The 21655-nt window shown below is 43.6% G+C and overlaps 1 pseudogene; it reads left to right on the forward strand.

The window, feature by feature from the left end:
• Positions 1 to 10430: 10430 nt before the first annotated feature.
• On the forward strand, positions 10431 to 11611 carry LOC138666267 (uncharacterized; annotated as a pseudogene).
• The last annotated feature ends 10044 nt before the right edge of the window (positions 11612 to 21655 follow it).

A 21655-nucleotide genomic window follows, 5' to 3' on the forward strand; every position in this document is an offset into this window, starting at 1 on the left:
CGCAGTAGACAGGTCAGTGGAGGCCTAGTGGAAGGAGGGACCGCAGACAGGCATCGAAGGCCTAAAATAATCACACATGGCTGTAGGCAATTTTAAATTGGTTCCAGGGGTACACGGGCAGCAGTGGTGTGGTCAGTGGAGGCCTAGTGGAAGGAGTGACCACAGACAGGCATCGAAGGCCTAAAATATTAACACATGGCTGTAGGCAATTTTAAATTGGTTCCAGGGGTACTTGGGCAGCAGTGCCCTGGTCAGTGTAGTAGTAGTTGAAAGAATGGACCGCAGACAGGCATCGAAGGCCTAAAATAAAAAAATTGGGCTGGCTGTAGGCAATTTTAAATTGGTTCCAGGGTTACACGGGCAGCAGTGGTGTGGTCAGTGGAGGCCTAGTGGAAGGAGTGACCGCAGACAGGCATCGAAGGCCTAAAATAATCACACATGGCTGTAGGCAATTTTAAATTGGTTCCAGGGGTACACGGGCAGCAGTGGTGTGGTCAGTGGAGGCCTAGTGGAAGGAGTGACCACAGACAGGCATCGAAGGCCTAAAATATTAACACATGGCTGTAGGCAATTTTAAATTGGTTCCAGGGGTACACGGGCAGCAGTGGTCTGGTCAGTGGAAGTCTAGTGGAAGGAGTGACCGCAGACAGGCTTCCAAGGCCTAACATAACAAAATTGGGCTGGCTGTAGGCACTTTAAATTGGTTCCAGGGGTACATGGGCAGCAGTGGTCTGGTCAGTGGAAGTCTAGTGGAAGGAGTGACCGCAGACAGGCTTCCAAGGCCTAACATAACAAAATTGGGCTGGCTGTAGGCACTTTAAATTGGTTCCAGGGGTACATGGGCAGCAGTGGTCTGGTCAGTGGAAGTCTAGTGGAAGGAGTGACCGCAGACAGGCTTCCAAGGCCTAACATAACAAAATTGGGCTGGCTGTAGGCACTTTAAATTAGTTCCAGGGGTACATGGGCAGCAGTGTATGGTCAGTGGAAGTCTAGTGGAAGGAGTGACGGCAGACAGTCTTCGAAGGCCTAACATAACAAAATTGGGCTGGCTGTAGGCACTTTAAATTGGTTCCAGGGGTACATGGGCAGCAGTGTATGGTCAGTGGAAGTCTAGTGGAAGGAGTGACCGCAGACAGGCTTCGAAGGCCTAACATAACAAAAATGTCAAAACAATGGTATTGTCAGTGCCAGGCATTGAAGGATGTCAGCGCCTAGACTACACATTGGTGAAGCTGTGAGAGATAATTTTGCTAGTGGTAGAGCACTGTTTGAGCTGGGGGGGGGGAACTGGCTTGTGGCCGGCGGTACAGGCACAGGGCCCCTCATATTACAACGGTGAGTCTGACGTTGGGTGCGCACCACCACCGCCAGAGACACTTTATTGTACTATGAGGGACCCAGTGGCAGTGCCGTCGACCAAAAGCGGCCACACCCACCTCTTCAGACAAACAGCACTCTCAAGGGTCCAAGCGCAAAGTGGCGATAGCACGACCCCGTGTGGGGAGTTTGGCCATTTCGTGAGGTGGAAACATGTCGTATGCTGGACAATCAGGTGAAGAAAATTACGAGATTGGAAAAGTCATTCAGAATAGTCCACAGGCAAGACCTTTTCATAGGAAAGCTAGGTGTCAGCCGGGCAGGGTGGGGCAAAAGATTTTGAAATCCAGTTGTGGTTCATTTTAATGAAGGTTAGATCATCTACATTTTGGGTAGCCAGACGAGTCCTTTTTTCTGTTAGTATTGAACCTGCAGCACTGAATACTCTTTCTGATAGGACACTAGCTGCCGGGCAAGCAAGCTCCTGCAATGCATATTCTGCCAATTCTGGCCAGGTGTCTAATTTGGATGCCCAGTAATCAAATGGGAATGACGGTTGAGGGAGAACGTCGATAAGGGATGAAAAATAGTTTGTAACCATACTGGACAAATGTTGTCTCCTGTCACTTTGAATTGATGCTGCAGTACCTGTCCTGTCTGCGGTCATAGAAAAATCACTCCACAACCTGGTCAGAAAACCCCTCTGGCCAACGCCACTTCTGATTTCTGCCCCTCTAACACCTCTGGTCTGCTGGCCCCTGGAGCTCGTGTGAGAACGATCACGGGCGCTGTGTGCAGGGAATGCCAGAAGCAAACGGTCAACAAGAGTTGATTGTTTTGTTGCTAATATTAGTTCCAAGTTCTCATGTGGCATAATATTTTGCAATTTGCCTTTATAGCGAGGATCAAGGAGGCAGGCCAACCAGTAATCGTCATCGTTCATCATTTTTGTAATGCGTGTGTCCCTTTTGAGGATACGCAAGGCATAATCCGCCATGTGGGCCAAAGTTCCCATTGTCAAATCTGCGGTTGTGCTTGGTTGAGGGGCAGTTGCAGGCAAATCTACGTCACTTGTGTCCCTCAAAAAACCAGAACCCGGCCTTGCCACGCCACCAATTTCCCGTGCCCCCGGGAAAGCTTCCTCATTAAAAATATACTCATCCCCATCATCCTCCTCATCCTCCACCTCCTCTTCGCCCGGTACCTCGTCATGTACACTGCCCTGACCAGACAATCGCTGACTGTCATCAAGGCTTTCCTCTTCCTCTGGTGCAGACGCCTGATCCTTTATGTGCGTCAAACTTTGCATCAGCAGACGCATTAGGGGGATGCTCATGCCTATTATGGCGTTGTCTGCACTAACCAGCCGTGTGCATTCCTCAAAACACTGAAGGACTTGACACATGTCTTGAATCTTCGACCACTGCACACCTGACAACTCCATGTCTGCCATCCTACTGCCTGCCCGTGTATGTGTATCCTCCCACAAAAACATAACAGCCCGCCTCTGTTCGCACAGTCTCTGAAGCATGTGCAGTGTTGAGTTCCACCTTGTTGCAACGTCTATGATTAGGCGATGCTGGGGAAGGTTCAAAGAACGCTGATAGGTCTGCATACGGCTGGAGTGTACAGGCGAACGGCGGATATGTGCGCAAAGTCCACGCACTTTGAGGAGCAGGTCGGATAACCCCGGATAACTTTTCAGGAAGCACTGCACCACCAGGTTTAAGGTGTGAGCCAGGCAAGGAATGTGTTTCAGTTGGGAAAGGGAGATGGCAGCCATGAAATTCCTTCCGTTATCACTCACTACCTTGCCTGCCTCAAGATCTACAGTGCCCAGCCACGACTGCATTTCTTGCTGCAAGAACTCGGACAGAACTTCCGCGGTGTGTCTATTGTCGCCCAAACACTTCATAGCCAATACAGCCTGCTGACGTATGCCAGTAGCTGCCCCATAATGGGAGACCTGGTGTGCAACAGTGGCAGGTGCGGATGGAGTGTTTGTGCGACTGCGGTCTGTGGACGAGCTCTTGCTTCTGCAGGAGGACGAGGAGGAGGAGGAGGAGGAGGAGGGGGTGCGAACGGCTACAGACAACTGTTTACTAGACCGTGGGCTAGGCAGAACTGTCCCAAACTTGCTGTCCCCTGTGGACCCTGAATCCACCACATTTACCCAGTGTGCCGTGATGGACACGTAACGTCCCTGGCCATGCCTACTGGTCCATGCATCTGTTGTCAGGTGCACCTTTGTGCTCACAGATTGCCTGAGTGCATGGATGATGCGCTCTTTAACATGCTGGTGGAGGGCTGGGATGGCTTTTCTGGAAAAAAAGTGTCGACTGGGTAGCTCGTAGCGTGGTACAGCGTAGTCCATCAGGTCTTTGAAAGCTTCGCTTTCAACTAACCGGTAGGGCATCATCTCTAACGAGATTAGTCTAGCTATGTGGGCGTTCAAACCCTGTGTACGCGGATGCGAGGCTAAGTACTTCCTTTTTCTAACCATAGTCTCATGTAGGGTGAGCTGGACTGGAGAGATGGAGATCGTGGAACTAGCGGGGGTGCCGGTGGACATGGCAGACTGAGAGACGGTGGGAGATGGTATTGTTGCCGCCGGTGCCCTAGATGCAGTGTTTCCTACTACGAAACTGGTGATTCCCTGACCCTGACTGCTTTGACCTGGCAAAGATACCTGCACAGATACAGCAGGTGGTGCGCTAAATGGTGGTCCTACACTGCCGGAAGGGATGTTGCGTTGATGACTAGCTTCATTGGCCGAGGGTGCAACAACCTTAAGGGACGTTTGGTAGTTAGTCCAAGCTTTCAAATGCATGGTGGTTAAATGTCTATGCATGCAACTAGTATTGAGACTTTTCAGATTCTGACCTCTGCTTAAGGAAGTAGAACATTTTTGACAGATGACTTTGCGCTGATCAATTGGATGTTGTTTAAAAAAATGCCAGACTGCACTCTTTCTAGCATCGGATACCTTTTCAGGCATTGCAGACTGAGCTTTAACCGGATGGCCACGCTGTCCTCCACCAGGTTTTGGCTTTGCCACGCGTTTTGGGCAAGATACGGGCCCGGCAGATGGAACCTGTGGCGATGTTGATGCCTGCTGCGGCCCCTCCTCCTCCTCTGCTTCAGAACTGCTGCCGCCTGCACCCTGTTCCCCCAATGGCTGCCAATCGGGGTCAAGAACTGGGTCATCTAATAACTCTTCTTGTACCTCCTGCGCAACTTCGTCTGTGTCACCGTGTCGTTCGGTGGTATAGCGTTCGTGATGGGGCAACATAGTCTCATCAGGGTCTGATTCTTGATCAGCACCCTGCGAGGGCAATGTTGTGGTCTGAGTCAAAGGACCAGCATAGTAGTCTGGCTGTGGCTGTGCGTCAGTGCACTCCATGTCAGATTCAATTTGTAATGGGCATGGACTGTTAACTGCTTCACTTTCTAAGCCAGGGACGGTATGTGTAAAGAGCTCCATGGAGTAACCCGTTGTGTCGCCTGCTGCATTCTTCTCTGTTGTTGTTTTTGCTGAAGAGGACAAGGAAGTGACTTGTCCCTGACCGTGAACATCCACTAACGACGCGCTGCTTTTACTTTTACCAGTTTCACGAGAGGAGGCAAAAGAGCTAGAGGCTGAGTCAGCAAGATAAGCCAAAACTTGCTCTTGCTGCTCCGGCTTTAAAAGCGGTTTTCCTAATCCCAGAAAAGGGAGCGTTCGAGGCCTTGTGTAGCCGGACGACGAACCTGGCTCCACAGCTCCAGACTTAGGTGCAATATTTTTTTCCCCACGACCACCTGATGCTCCACCACTACCACTACCCTCATTACCAGCTGACAATGAACGCCCCCGGCCACGACCTCTTCCACTAGACTTCCTCATTGTTTTAAAAACGTAACCAAACTAACGTTATTTGTTGCAGTCACACAACTTACACGGTGAGCTATAACTTCAGTATGATTTAGCTACCCCTTTACAGGTTGGTGAGACCACCGCGAAAATCAGGCACAATGTTACACACTCTTTTTTTGGTGGCTGCAAATTAGAGAGATGCCCCACACGCAGGACTGTCACTGAAGCACAAATGTTAATATTAATGTCACACTATTATTTGTTTTTTATTTTTATTTTTTTCAGGAACACTTTAGAAACCCCCCCAAAAAAAAAAAATTGATTTTTGCAGGGAGAATTTAGAAAACAAATGTAACAAACTATATGCTTTCTATGGGCCACTGAGTGAGAGATGACGCACACAGGAATCAGGAGTGGCACACAAGCCCAGAGGCCAATATTTTTCTACCAATGATTGATGGAGTTATTTTCTCTGGTAGATTTTGGAACCCAAATCAAGGAAAAAAAATATAGGCTTTCTATGGACCACAATTGGAGAGAGAGAGAGAGAGAGAGAGAGAGAGATGGCACACCCAGGAGTCAAGACTGGCACACAAGCAGAAAGGCCAATATTAATCTCCCACTGTTTTTTTTTTTTTTTTTTTTTTTCAGGGAGACTTTAGAAAAAAAAATAATAAAAAAAATATGATTTTATCAGGAAGAATTTAGAAACCAAATAAAATAAAATGATTTTTTCAGGGAGAATTTAGAAAACAAATAAAACCAAAAATAGGCGTTCTATGGCCCACTGACTAAGAGAGAGAGAGAGAGATGGAACGCTTAGTACTGGCACACAAGCCCAAAGGGCAATATTAATCTCCCTTTTTTTTTCCAGGGAGAATTTCTAAAACCCCCCCCAAAAAAAAAATAGGCTTTCTATGGCCCACTATTTGTGAGAGAGATGGGACGCTCAGGACTGGCACAGATGGCACACTCAGGACTGGCACAGAAGCCCAGAGGCCAATATTAATCTCCCTTTTTTTCTGGGAGAATTTATAAAACCAAAAAAATATTTAAATAGGCTTTCTATGGCCCACTATTTGTGAGAGAGATGGCACGCTCAGGACTGGAACAGATGGCACGCTCACAACTGGCACACAAGCCCAGAGGCCAATATTAATCTCCCTTTTTTCAGGGAAAATTTATAAAACCAAAAAAAAAATTAAATAGGCTTTCTATGGCCCACTATTTGTGAGAGAGATGGCACGCTCAGGACTGGCACAGATGGCACGCTCACAACTGGCACACAAGCCCAGAGGCCAATATTAATCTCCCTTTTTTCAGGGAAAATTTATAAAACCAAAAAAAAAATTAAATAGGCTTTCTATGGCCCACTATTTGTGAGAGAGATGGGACGCTCAGGACTGGCACAGATGGCACGCTCAGGACTGGCACAGAAGCCCAGAGGCCAATATTAATCTCCCTTTTTTTCTGGGAGAATTTATAAAACCAAAAAAATATTTAAATAGGCTTTCTATGGCCCACTATTTGTGAGAGAGATGGCACGCTCAGGACTGGCACAGATGGCACGCTCACAACTGGCACACAAGCCCAGAGGCCAATATTAATCTCCCTTTTTTCAGGGAAAATTTATAAAACCAAAAAAAAATTTAAATAGGCTTTCTATGGCCCACTATTTGTGAGAGAGATGGCACGCTCAGGACTGGCACAGATGGCACGCTCACAACTGGCACACAAGCCCAGAGGCCAATATTAATCTCCCTTTTTTCAGGGAAAATTTATAAAACCAAAAAAAAATTAAATAGGCTTTCTATGGCCCACTATTTGTGAGAGAGATGGGACGCTCAGGACTGGCACAGATGGCACGCTCAGGACTGGCACAGAAGCCCAGAGGCCAATATTAATCTCCCTTTTTTTCTGGGAGAATTTATAAAACCAAAAAAATATTTAAATAGGCTTTCTATGGCCCACTATTTGTGAGAGAGATGGCACGCTCAGGACTGGCACAGATGGCACGCTCACAACTGGCACACAAGCCCAGAGGCCAATATTAATCTCCCTTTTTTCAGGGAAAATTTATAAAACCAAAAAAAAAATTAAATAGGCTTTCTATGGCCCACTATTTGTGAGAGAGATGGCACGCTCAGGACTGGCACAGATGGCACGCTCACAACTGGCACACAAGCCCAGAGGCCAATATTAATCTCCCTTTTTTCAGGGAAAATTTATAAAACCAAAAAAAAAATTAAATAGGCTTTCTATGGCCCACTATTTGTGAGAGAGATGGGACGCTCAGGACTGGCACAGATGGCACGCTCAGGACTGGCACAGAAGCCCAGAGGCCAATATTAATCTCCCTTTTTTTCAGGGAGAATTTATAAAACCCAAAAAAAAATAAAATAGGCTTTCTATGGCCCACTATTTGTGAGAGAGATGGCACACTCAGGACTGGCACACAAGCCCAAAGGCCAATATTAATCTCCCACTGTATTTTTATCAGGGAGAATTTATACACCCCACAAAAAAAAATACAGAAAAATGAAAAGGCTTTCTATGGCCCACTATGTGAGAGAGATGGCACACACAGGGATGGCACTCTAGCAGAAATGCCAAATTGCCAATCTTAATCTCCCACCAAAAAAAAAAAAAAAAAACAGGGAATGTCCTACAATTACTATCTCCCTGCCTGCAGTAATCTCAGCCAGGTATGGCAGGCAGCTACTATCTCCCTGCCTGCAGTAATCTCAGCCAGGTATGGCAGGCAGCAATAAGGAGTGGACTGATGCACAAATGAAATAAAAAGTGTGGACAAACAAAAAAGATAGCTGTGCAGAAAGGAAGGAACAAGAGGATTTGTGCTTTGAAAAAAGCAGTTGGTTTGCACAGCGGCGTACACACAGCAATGCAGCTATCAGGGAGCCTTCTAGGGCAGCCCAATGAGCTACAGCGCTGAGGGGAAAAAAAAAAAAAAAAAACTTCCACTGTCCCTGCACACCGAGGGTGGTGTTGGACAGTGCAAATCGCTGCAGCACAAGCGGTTTTGTGGTTAATGGACCCTGCCTAACGCTATCCCTGCTTCTGACAAAGCGGCAGCAACCTCTCCCTAAGCTCAGATCAGCAGCAGTAAGATGGCGGTCGGCGGGAACGCCTCTTTATAGCCCCTGTGACGTTGCAGACAGCAAGCCAATCACTGCAATGCCCTTCTCTAAGATGGTGGGGACCAGGACCTATGTCATCACGCTGCCCACACTCTGCGTTTACCTTCATTGGCTGAGAAATGGCGCTTTTCGCGTCATTGAAACGCGACTTTGGCGCGAAAGTCGCGTACCGCATGGCCGACCCCGCACAGGGGTCGGATCGGGTTTCATGAAACCCCGACTTAGCCAAAAGTCGGCGACTTTTGAAAATGTTCGACCCGTTTCGCTCAACCCTAGTCGTGAGACATTACAAATGTGACTCATTAGAAACACATATATAAGACACTTTATAAGAGTGCCCCGAGGAACACTCCGGTATAAAACATCAGAAAATATAAAAATAAGTATTTTGCTTATAAAAAAGAAAATACTGGAGAGATATCAAATGCAGACATTTTAACATTAAAAACAAACACATACAACAAAAATCTGGTACAGTACAAAAATTGGCCACCAGCTACAAAAACTTTCTCCTGCAAGTAGTTAACTGAAAGTTTTTTTTCAATTGAAAACACAGATATGGCATCCACCGAGTGTTGTCCTGTCGCGTCTTCTTTATATTATTGCCAAGAAGCTTCAAAACAATGAAAATAATAAAATCAGTATTTACCAAAAAAATAGAGTAAGTCAAAACCACATTACAAATAAACATTCATTACAAATAAAGAAGCAGGGCGCGTCCGAGGGTGAGTATATACCTAATAGGAATATACTCACCCTCGGACGCGCCCTGCTTCTTTCCGACAGCCTTCCTTCCTAAGAATCAGCCCTTCCAGGACCTTCGGTGACGTCAGCGGTGACGTCGCGGCTTGTGATTGGTCGCGTGAGCGGTCACATGGGCGGCCGCGCGGCCAATCACAAGCCGCGACGTCACCGCCACGCCACCGCAAGGTCCTGGAAGGCTGATTCTAAGGAAGGAAGGTTGCCGATTAGTACCAGGGCGCGTCAGAGGGGAAGTATTGCGATATTTTTATTTTAATTCTTTATTTTACACTAAAATATGGATCGCAGGGCCTGAAGGAGAGTTTCCGCTCCTTCAGACCCTAGCAACCATGGAAACCCAATGCACTGCATTGGGTTTCGAGTTTCGGCCGACGCCGACCCCGACTTTTTTATAGGATCGGCCGATTTCACTCGACCCGACTTTTGAAAAAGTCGGGTTTCGTGAAACCCGACCCGATCCTATAAAAGTAAAGTTCGCTCAACCCTACTCAGATCTGTTTGAGCAGTTGATGAAAGGAAAGCATCAACACAGTAGAAATTTTATGGAAAATATCAGAAGCATCAACAGTTCTCATGCTTCATTTGGTGCCCACATTGCAGCGCCCGCTGGATTCAGACCATATTGTTTTAAAATTCACGGCCAGATCTACCACCGCACTGGAACACTTCACCCAGAAATAGGACAACCACCAAAATTTGCACAATTATACATCATTGATACAAATGAGGCTACAGAACAAAGGATGAACCTGAAAGAAAATGAAAAGTGCGATGCTGCACTGATGAACCAAATTGCAATACATTTACAAAAAATAAGCCCATTTGCTGCTGCATATCGCATGCTAAAAGACGTCGAAGCTGAGGAGGAACAGAGGGCTATACAAAATGGTACTGAAATGCCGTGTATTGTCATGGCCATTAAACAATAGCGTAAACAGGTTCCCTGACTTTACAACAAACCACGTGTAAGTGAGGTTGCAGTTGTTTTTCAAAATGATGATGGAGAACCTCCTTTTCAATATATTAGGGATTAGGGATATATTAGTCCATCTTAAGCCAGACCAAAACAATCCTTTGGTTCCTAAGACACAACGAATTAGCATTTTGCACAGCAACCTTGATGCTCCTCTGAATCCGCTATTCTTTCCAAGAGGTGATCAAGGGTGGCATGAAAACCTAAACCAGCAAGGAACTTCAAAAAGAATTACACAGCTGCAATACTACAGTTTTCTTCTGCCTGTCCAAAATTGCTTCAATCCTATTTTGGGAAACTGACACAACAGTACTTAGTTGACACATATGTTAAAATTGAAGCTAATCATCTAAATTTCATAAGAATGAACCAAAAACAACTTAAAGTTGAAGACTACTGCGTTCTTCAAGAACATTTGCAAAAACAATCAATTGAAAAAGGAATTCTAATTGGAAAAACAGTAATTCTCCCATCGTCGTTTGAAGGTAGCCCCCATAACATGCAACAGTGTTATCAAGATGCAATGGCAATAGTAACAAAGTATGGAAGACCTGACATTTTTGTGACAATGACCTGTAATCCTAAATGGCCGGAAATTACCAAAAATCTGGTACCCTGGCAAAAAGTTGAACACAGACCGGACTTAGTCTCACGCGTATTTCGACTAAAACTCAGCAGCCTTTTGAAAGACATCAAAAATGGGCTTTTTGGAACAGTCATAGCAATGGTACACGTCATAGAGTTTCAGAAATGAGATCTCCCACATGCGCATATACTAATTATCTTAGACGCAGATTCCAAATTTCATACGAAGGAAGAAATTGACAACATAATGTGGGCTTAAATTCCTAACCAAGTAAAAAGTATCCTGAACTGTATAATATTGTAGTCTCTCATATGGTTCATGGCCCATGTGGTGTAGCAAATCCAAAAAGTCCATGCATGGAAAATGGAAAATGTACAAAAGGGTTTCCAAAGGAGTTGAAACAGCACATTATTAAAGACTTCGATGGCTACCCATCCTACCGGCGACAACACATTGATAACATTGTTGGCAACAAAAAAATTATAAATAACTCATGGATAGTCCCATACAACCCGTACTTATCAAAACGCTACAACTGTCACATCAACGTAGAAATCTGTGCTTCAATAAAAAGTGTAAAATATATTTTCAAGTACATCTACAATGGGCATGACAAAGCTAACATTAAAATACAACAGAAAACAGTCAATCACGATGAATCATCAAGTCTGGTTGACTCAAGATACGTTAGTGCTCCAGAAGCTGTTTGGAGGATATTTGCGTTTCCAATGCATTCACAGTCCCGTGCCATTATATGTTTAGGTATTCATTTACCAAATCAACAGCAGCTTTTTTTCTTTGAAGATGCTGAAGTTAAAGATGTCTCCAAAACAAGTACAATGTCAACATTAATGGAATGGTTTTTGCTGAACCAACGTGACGAAAACGCAAAGCAATATTTGTACCAAGAGATTCCAGAGCATTACGTTTGGAATAAAACTTGGAATCCAAGACAATGAGGAGTTAGCAGAATAATTGGATGCATGTATACTGTTAGTGTCAAGGATCAAGAAAGATATTGCCTTCGGCTGTTACTACTGCATGTCAAAGAAGTTACAAGTTATGACGAATTGAAAACAGTTAACGGAGTATTGAAGGATACATTTAAAGCTGCAGCTTTGGCTTCAGGACTTCTATTGGATGATATTGTGTGGAGACTTACTTTAGAAGACGCAGTTGCCCTACATATGCCTAAGCAACTTCGTGAATTATTTGCCTACATCTATGTATTTGGACCACCTACAAATCCGGCTCAACTTTGGGCAAATTTTAAAGAAGATCTAATCGAGGATTACTGTTTACATTTTCACAACAGAAGTGGAAATTGTCAAAATTGCGAATCTTATGCCATGCAAGATGTCCAAAATGTCTTACTACTGCATGGAAAAACGTTTTCAGACTTTAATGTGCCACAGCCTGCAATTCAAGTTCCACAAGTTCCAGAGTATGAAGAAGCTTACGAATTATTGTTGGCAACAGAGAAAAGAAACTCCCTAAATGAACAACAACGGATTGCATATGACACTATTGTGAGCGCTATAGAAAACCAAGCAGATGCAAGGGCAAAATGTTTCTTTATTGACGGTCCAGGAGGAAGCGGTAAAACATACCTCTATGAAGTTTTAATGCATCACGTTAAAGGGTTGGGAAAAGTTGTATTGCCATCGGCTACAACAGGTATTGCAGCAAACCTTTTACGAGGATGTCACACTATCCATTCACTCTTTGGGATGCCAGTTCCAGTCAACAAAATCTCTGTTTCCAGAATAAAACAAGGCACATTTGCAGGAAGACTGTTAAAGAACGCAAATCTTTTCATACTTGACGAGTGCACCATGGCACCCAAATACGCTTTGAGCTTAATTGACAGACTTCTGCATGAAGTAATGACTACAAATGTTGCTGAAAAAATGAAATTCCGTTTGGGGATAAATTTTTTGTCATTGGCGGAGATTTTAGGCAATGCCTTTCAGTCATACCAAATGGAACAAGAACAGATGTTATCGAGTCCAGGTTAAAAATGGCTGACCTTTGGAAAGAGTTTAATAAGCTCCAACTAATTAACAACATGCGATCTTCTGACCCTGAGTATAGCAACTGGCTTCTTAAACTTGGTAACGGTGAACTTAGCAATGAATACAACCTTGGAGAAGACATTATTGAAATACCAGAAGACATGTTGTGCACTGACTGCATCGTAAGTGATGTTTTTGGACAATGCATTGAAATTGATGTGAACGACCAAAGTAGTGTTGAGAGGGCCTCTTCTCATGCAATTCTCTGTCTGAAGAATGATGACTTGGCTCTGCTAAATTCCCGTGTGATGGCTAGAATGCCTGGTGAGTATAAGTTGTACAAAAGTGATGATTCAGTGGATGTAGATAATGAAGATGAATGAGAGCATTATCCAGTTGAATTTTTAAATAGTCTTACGCCATCAGGAATGCCATCCCACAGACTACAACTCAAAGTTGGAACAATCATAATGTTGCTGCGGAATCTAAATACAAAAAAATGGTCTATGTAATTGAACTCGCCTTATTGTTACTGGACTCTATTCTAACATCATTCAAGCAAGAGTGATCACTGGATCAGGAAAAGGAGATGAAGTGTTCTTTCCACGGATTGATTTATGTCCTTCAGACACCGGTCTTCCATTTAGGCTTCAACGTTGACAGTTTCCAGTTAAACCAGCTTTTGCCATGACAATAAACAAGTCACAAGGTCAAACTCTACACCGTGTTGGCATATATCTACCAGAGCCTGTTTTTGGTCATGGACAACTCTACGTTGCATTTTCAAGAGTTAAAATAAGATCCAACGTCAAAGTGCAAGTTCTTCCTACCCCTTTACAAGGAAAGTTGCTTATAGGTAGTGAAAAGGTATTCACAAAAAATGTGGTGTACAAAAATATTTTGTGTTGATATTGCTAACAAATATATTAGTGTCTATGTACTTCTTTTGTTCGATGATTTATTTAAATGCAGTTAGATATTCATGTAATGGCTTATGTATTTTGATGATCTGTTTCATAATTTCATTCAATTGTATAAATAAAAGTTATTCAATTCAATAAAAGTTCTATGAGCAATAAAATTTAATGATAATAAATATATTTTACCCAGAAAATTCTGTGTATTTGTGATTGAAATGGGTGACTTGACAAAATTCCATTATGTCCACCATGTGCTTTCCACTAGGGATGAGCAGATCAATCCGTAGTGCATTAAGTTTAAGTTGCATTTCCTGAAATGTGTGGTTTCACAAGAATTTTAACATTTTGAGATTCAATTTGCGGTTTGCAAAAAAAAACCTTAAGGTACCTTCACACATAACGATATTGTTAACGATATCGTTGCTTTTTGTGACGTAGCAACGATATCGTTAATAAAATCGTTATGTGTGACAGCGACCAACGATCAGGCCCCTGCTGGGAGATCGTTGGTCGCTGAACAAAGTCCAGAACTTTATTTCGTCGCTGGACTTCCCGCTGACATCGCTGGATCGGCGTGTGTGACACCGATCCAGCGATGTCTTCACTGGTAACCAGGGTAAACATCGGGTAACTAAGCACAGGGCCGCGCTTAGTAACCCGATGTTTACCCTGGTTACCATCCTAAAAGTAAAAAAAACAAACAGTACATACTTACCTAACGCTGTCTGTCCCCGGCGCTGTGCTCTGCACTCCTCCTGTACTGGCTGTCGGTCAGCCGGAAAGCAGAGCGGTGACGTCACCGCTCTGCTTTCCGGCCGCTGTGCTCACACAGACAGTACAGGAGGAGTGCAGAGCACAGCGCTGGAGGACAGACAGCGTTAGGTAAGTATGTGCTGTTTGTTTTTTTTACTTTTAGGATGGTAACCAGGGTAAACATCGGGTTACTAAGCGCGGCCCTGCGCTTAGTTACTCGATGTTTACCCTGGTTACCGGCATCGTTGGTCGCTGGAGAGCGGTCTGTGTGACAGCTCTCCAGCGACCAAACAGCGACGCTGCAGCGATCCGGATCGTTGTCGGTATCGCTGCAGCGTCGCTTAATGTGAAGGGGCCTTAACTCTGCAGGATTTTCCACATTTCTGAAGCATCAGAGAGTGGGCTAATGTCATATTACATTGCTGTGAGGGCTTTGCCATAAATCCCGGCAGCTATGATATCTTCTAGATTGCAAGAAGAACAGTACCTGAACCATCAGAGATCAGTTGTTACCAGCAGAGCACAGTATGTACTGCAGAGACTTTTCAGTCTCCAGCGTCATTGAGTACGTCTCTCTCCTGTACAGTGTAAGATCTTATGCTAAGCAGGATCCTATCTCTGTCTTTCCTGTAGAGTGTAAGCTCTTATGATCAGCATTGTCCTCTCTCGGTTCTGTAAAGTATAAGCCCTTATGGCCAGCCGGTTTTCTCACTCTCATATAAAGTGTGAGCTCTTATGTTGAGTAGAGTTCTTGGTCTCTTTTCTCTCCTCTGTGTGCATTTTCTGAGCAATTGCAAGCTTTCCAGTATTGAGATTTGCAAAAAATTCTTCGTCGCCAATCAAAGTTTTTGGTAAAATGTGGTGAAGTCGACAAATTTGAATTTAAAATGTGCTCAACTCTACTTACCACTAATACATTTGTCATAGTCAAATTTGACATGTTTGGTGCAATGATTGCTGCCAGCTGTCAGCAGCTTCAACATTACGTGGAGTGTTTTTGATAAGCATCACACATTTTCACATTGTACATACTACATGACATAAATATTGTTAAATAAACACCTATAAAGTAAATGTACTGTTTTTTTTGTAGATTTAGATATCATATGCTTTTCATACATTTTTATATAAGTACACACTTTCCATCCTATACTTAGAAATATTATTATTAACTTAGCAATATGAGTATACATCATGTATTTTGTATTCAGTCCCTGAGGCTGTATAAAATCTGCTACTTATCTTGCTATTTCTTGCTTCTAGTTTTCTCTCAGCCTTTTGAAATGTCATTGCAAGATATTCCCTGGCATCAGCAGCATCAGATTTCATTATGAACAATGTTGCATAGGAATACATATTAGTTTACCATGTTTTGTCACAAAACTAAGAGCATGCATGAAATAAAGAGTCCATTCTATATTTTGTTCCCTGAAGCATAATTTTTTTTCTGGGTATAGACTTAGCTTCAAGAAATGCTACATGAACTGATAAATTATTGGTTGAGGTGAATCCAAATTATCTAGCAGCAGATTGAATGTTATATGTTCATAATATTTTTTTTACAAATAATTTTAATACATCTTGGGCATTGATTAAAGATTAACAAATACATTTTGTCAAATTGAATGTAATTTATTCTGTATGTTTCAAACACATGCTCATTTGCAACTTCATGCATGTTGATAGAATTTAAAATAGCATTATCCCCATAAAAAGATAAAGTTCTGAAACTCAAATTTCCATTTTTGAGTTAACTGACATAGTGTATTCATTGCACATCCAACCATATGTGAATGAATTGAAATGGATCTGAATTTTCCCCAATGTGGTGTTCACAGAGCTATACTGAATTGGATCAAATCTGTTGGCACTGGGAACAGCTGCTTGTTGGGGGTGCTGGATGTTGCATCACCACCAATCTAACATTGGTGACCAAGTCAAAACATAGACCATGCATTTAACAGTAGTCTATAACTTCTTTAAGAGGAAATTTGGCTACATTATTGAAAGGTCATTTTAGCTCCTATTTTTATTTTTTTTCATTGTTTATAGGAAACTGTTACATAAATATAAACTTAAAATGATTGTGACTCTTCTAAATAAGAATATATAAACTAAAAATGCATAATTTTTAATTAGATTTAAAGGTAAAACTAATAAATATCATGTAGTGAGCTTCTGGGTAGATGTAGGTGCTGCCACTCTACCTCCCCTCCCTGTCTCCTTGTTTCACATTTGATGCCGCATAGACTGAATCCTTCCCACTATAGTTAAGTGACTTTTACTTTTTTAGGATCGAGTCGGGTTTTGCGAAACCCGACTTTCTCAAAAGTCGGGTCGGGTGAAATCGGCCGATTATTGCGAAAAGTCGGGGCCGACCGAAACACGAAACCCAATGCAAGTCAATGGGGAATCAAAGTCGGCAGTGAGTGGAGGACAGGAAAACACCTACAGTGCCCATTTTAATTTCAATCTTAATTTACTTTATAATAATAGTTAGGCATTGAAATCAGGGGCTCATTTTGCTAAAGTTGTGGGGGGGTAGGGCTGGCTCAAGATTTTCATGGGCCCAGGAAATGCAGAATATGTCACGGCGGTGCAGCAGGGAGAGGTAAGTATTTCAACTTTGCAAGTGCTGTGATCCTGAGCAAGCAGGGGGGCCCACTCGTTGTCACTTGGCACTGGCACAGGGCCCCTCATAGTACAGTGGTGTGTTTGACGGCGGGTGGTGCCTCCCACTGCCAGAGACACTTTTGCGTACTATGAGGGGCCCTGTGCCAGTGATGTCGCCAATGAGTATGCCCCTCCACCTGATGAAGGAACCTGCACTTTCATCTGCACCTTCCTGTTTGTCCCTGTGTAAGGTGGTATAGTATGCGGGAAGGGGAACCTGACTTGCAGCAGGGTCAGATTCAGGCTGTGTAGAGTGCAAGGGGAATGTAGTGGTCTGGGTCAATGTGCATGCAGACTTATCTAGCAGTGGCTGGGCAATGGGCAGGATGAGGAGGAAACACAGATATAGGCCCAAATAATAAAGTAGGCTAAATGCAGTTCAAAATTGGTAACAGGACTAAACAGGCGGCATAGCATTGTTCAGAGGAGGACAACTGTAATGAGTGGCGCAGACACAGTTGGTAGTGGCAAATCATAGAACAAGCGCGGCAGCACTCACCGGTCCTGTAGTCAGAAGTTCCTTTATTCAAATATATAGAAAAAACATCTTCACGGCTCGGGGAACAGGGCAGTGAGAGGAGTGTGCAGGAGGAGATGCCGGCCGTTTCACGCTTGAAACAGCGCTTCTACGGGTCCATGTCTGAAGGAAGTGATGCTAGAAGAAATAGGTGAGTATGCACAAACTCCACCTGTGTCACAAACCAATCAGACATAAAGGGTGCATAATGTGTAATAAAAACTGATAGAAACAAACCACAACTCACGTGAGATAGCGATAATGGACAAATCAACATAGCAAACAAATTCTATTCTAAAAAATTCTAACCTTACACTCTTTAACCAATTGGCACCATATGTGCGAGGTGAATGGACCATTAACATGTAATGGGTGAGCTTACCATATTTGACACAGGATAACAGAGCCCGTAGATAACAAGGGGAACAGCATATGGAGAAAAAGTATATGATCATGCGGAATTCTATTACTCATAGGACATATATAATATTGATATTAATATTGAAAAAGACAAGGTCTACAAAATACATACCTATAACCAAAAAAGAAAAGAAACATATATTTATACGGACTCAACAAGGAAAAAACATCTGATAAAAAGACAGACATGTCTATCCTATCATTCAGACCAGCAGGACCTGTTGCAGAAGTACGCATAATCCACTTGGCCTCCTGTTTCAATAATAATTTATGCAGGTCACCTCCCTGAGTTGGTAATTTCACCCTTTCAATACCTGCAAATGTCAAGACCTCAGAGCTGCCTCCATGAAATTCCCTTATATGTGCAATCAATCTAAGTACCCCCTTACCGGAAAGTACAGACTTACAGTGTTCTCTAAACCGGACATACATCTTACGTATAGTTTTTCCAATGTAAAACCTCTTGCATGGGCAAAAGACTACATAAACGACATATTCGGTTTTGCATGAAATAAATTGTTGCACCGTGTGCATTATTGATCCAACAGTCAAAACTTGTCCAGGAAAGTGAAATTGACAAAATTGGCAGTGCCCGCACCAAAAATTACCTTTGGGAGCTGCTTGCTCCAACCAGGTAGTTTTTTCTTTTTTAACGTGATTGTGGACTAAAACGTCCCTAATACGCGTACTGCGTCTGTTGGAAATCAATGGTCCCCCAGCAACCCTTCCAATCAGATCTTTATCTCTCTCTAGCACATGCCAGTGTTTCCTAATAATGGATCTGATTTCCTGATCCATAGGACCATTGGAAACAGAAGGTGAACCGTCGATCTGATATACTATGGGTGGTCTTTCTGACGTCTCTGGATTGGTGACTGATACGTTCCACAGTAGACTGTAGCAACTTATCTGGATAGCCTCTCTCTTGTAACCTCTGACATAATTCTCTTGACTGCTGTTCAAAACCCCTCTGTGTGTTGTTGACCCTACACGTTCTCAATAGCTGGCTGAAGGGTACTGATTTCTTTATATGATTGGGATGAAAGTGTCAAGATCCTGTCAGCACCGAAACACTGTCACGGCTGAACAGGGTGACTCACCCACACTACAGGAGGACCCAGGGTCAGATACCAAGGAAAACTCAGACAGACGGGACCTGCACAGCGTGCTGAGTATGGTAGAGAACAGGAGGACCTGCGATCATGTGACCACAGGAGGTGGGGCTTAGCGTCCTGCTGCTGGAGATGGGTGTAAGTCTTTACAGGGAAACTAAAGTAAAGGAGAGGGGAACTCAGGTCGGACAGGCGGGGGTCATACACAGAGAGGGCGGCGCAGTACACAGGGGCAAGAAGAATAGTCAGGACGTAGCAATAGATCAGAAAAACCAGAATGGGCAATAGACAGTACAAAAACAGCAGGCAGAAATCACAACAGCAACAGAACCAAATCAGAAACCAAACAGACAGACTAGTACTTGCACAAAGCAGAGGCACACCAGGGTCAGACACACTCAGCCAATGGTCAGAGTATAAACGACAGGGACTGACCTCAGAGTGGGGCTATAAAAAGCCTCCCAGGACCCAGAAAGAGGCCATAAGAGTTAACCCTGCAACTACCTGACCCGAGAGCACAGTAAACCATGACAGAAAGCTATTGTAATGTAGCACTGAATTAGCAGCAGTAGGTTTTTGAAAAATAGAAGTACAGACTTTATCCTCCTGAATGTCTACCAATACATCTAAAAACTGCAATTTAGTGCCCCCCAATTTGTGGGTAAAAGACATCCCCATGATATTACTGTTGTTAAGATGATCTACAAAGGATGTGAATTCTTCTTCAGTACCGTCCCACACAATAATAATAATAATAATTTTTATTTATATAGCGCCAACATATTCCGCAGCGCTTTACAAATTATAGAGGGGACTTGTACAGACAATAGACATTACAGCATAACAGAAATACAGTTCAAAACAGATACCAAGAGGAATAAGGGCCCTGCTCGCAAGCTTACAAACTATGAGGAAAAGGGGAGACACGAGAGGTGGATGGTAACAATTGCTTTAGTTATTCGGACCGGCCATAGTGTAAGGCTCGGGTGTTCCTGTAAAGCTGCATGAATCAGTTAACTGCCTAATAGTGTTGAGCGATACCTTCCGATATCGGAAAGTATCGGTATCGGTTTGGATCGGCCGATATTCAAAAAATATCGGATATCGCCGATACCGATACCCGATCCCAATGCAAGTCAATGGGACCAAAATATCGGAATTAAAATAAACCCTTTCTTTCCTTGTAGGTTCATTCTACCTGAAGGAAAACAACTAAGAATAATGTAGGATGTATGGGGGAGGTGGCGGAGACATTAAAGGCAATGAGGATTAGTCCAATCAAATAGAATAGCATGTTTTTTTTTTTTTTTTAAAGAAGTTCGGATTGAAAAAGATATTGAGTATGTAAATTTTTTTTATTTTGTCAGATATTGATGTTTCACTATTCCACGCCCTTCCCCTTCTTTTTTTTCTTTTTTTTTTTTTTCTTTTCCCACACTTTCATCTTCATCATCATCAGCATCCTTGACATCAACTTCTTCACCTTATTCATCTTCTTCTTCATCTTCTACCTATTTTTTTTTTTATTACATTCTTCATATTCATTTTCTTCAACTATTATTATTCTTCCTATTCTACATATTCTTTTTATTCCACTGTTATTATTCTTCCTATTCTACTTCTTCATCATATTCTCATTTGTGACAGGCATTCCCGTAGTTGTTATCTATAAAAGTTGGAAGATTACACCTTCCGTTCTGCCAGTCACAAAAGTTACATTTGTCCGCGTTCAGTTTGGCCTGCAGCATCAGGCTTTATCCAGGGGCACCACGAGGAGGAACGGACTCACCCCCATACACTGCTTAGTCTTCTTCTGCATATAATTTAGATAATATCTTTTGCTCTGATATTAAGTCTTATGCTTAATGTTCTTCTGCTCTTTGTTCTGCAGCCTCTTGTTCTTCTGCTTCTCGGTCTTCCATGTTGTCGTCTCCAGGGTCTTCGTCTCCAGTGTCGTCATCTCCGCCGTCGTCGTCTCAGCCGTCGTCGTCTCCGCCGTCGTCGTCGTCGTCGTCATCGGGGTGGTCTTCCGGGTCGTCGTCATCGGGGTGGTCTTCCGGGTTGTCGACGTTAGGGTCTTCAACTTGGAAATGTAGCAGAAGGTACAAGAAGGCTGAGAAAATGCCAAGAACCAGCTGATGGAACTGGAACTCGGATGGCTACCCGAAGGTTCAAGAGCCTATGGAACTACCGAGGACCAGCTGACGTTACTGGAACCCGGTTACTAAGCAGGAGGTACCCGTGCTAAAAAGCACTACCAAGGACCGCCTGACGTTGGCGGAACTCGGATACCCAGAAGGAGGCACCTAAGCCAAAGGCTCTGCCCGGAACCAGATGACGTTACTGGAACCAGGATGGGGAGCAGAAGGTACAAGAGCAAAAGACACTGCCGAGAACCAGCTGACGGTACTGGAACCCGGATGGGTAGCCGAATGTCCAAGAGCCAATGGAACTACCAAGGACCAGCTGACGTTACTGGAACCCGGTTACTAAGCAGGAGGTACCCGTGCCTGAAAGCACTACCAAGGACCACCTGACATTGGTGGAACTTGGATACCCAGAAGGAGGCACCTAAGCCAAAGGCTCTGCCCGG

Source organism: Ranitomeya imitator, chromosome 2, assembly GCF_032444005.1.
Source record: "Ranitomeya imitator isolate aRanImi1 chromosome 2, aRanImi1.pri, whole genome shotgun sequence".
In the NCBI taxonomy this organism is placed as follows: Eukaryota; Metazoa; Chordata; class Amphibia; order Anura; family Dendrobatidae; genus Ranitomeya; species Ranitomeya imitator.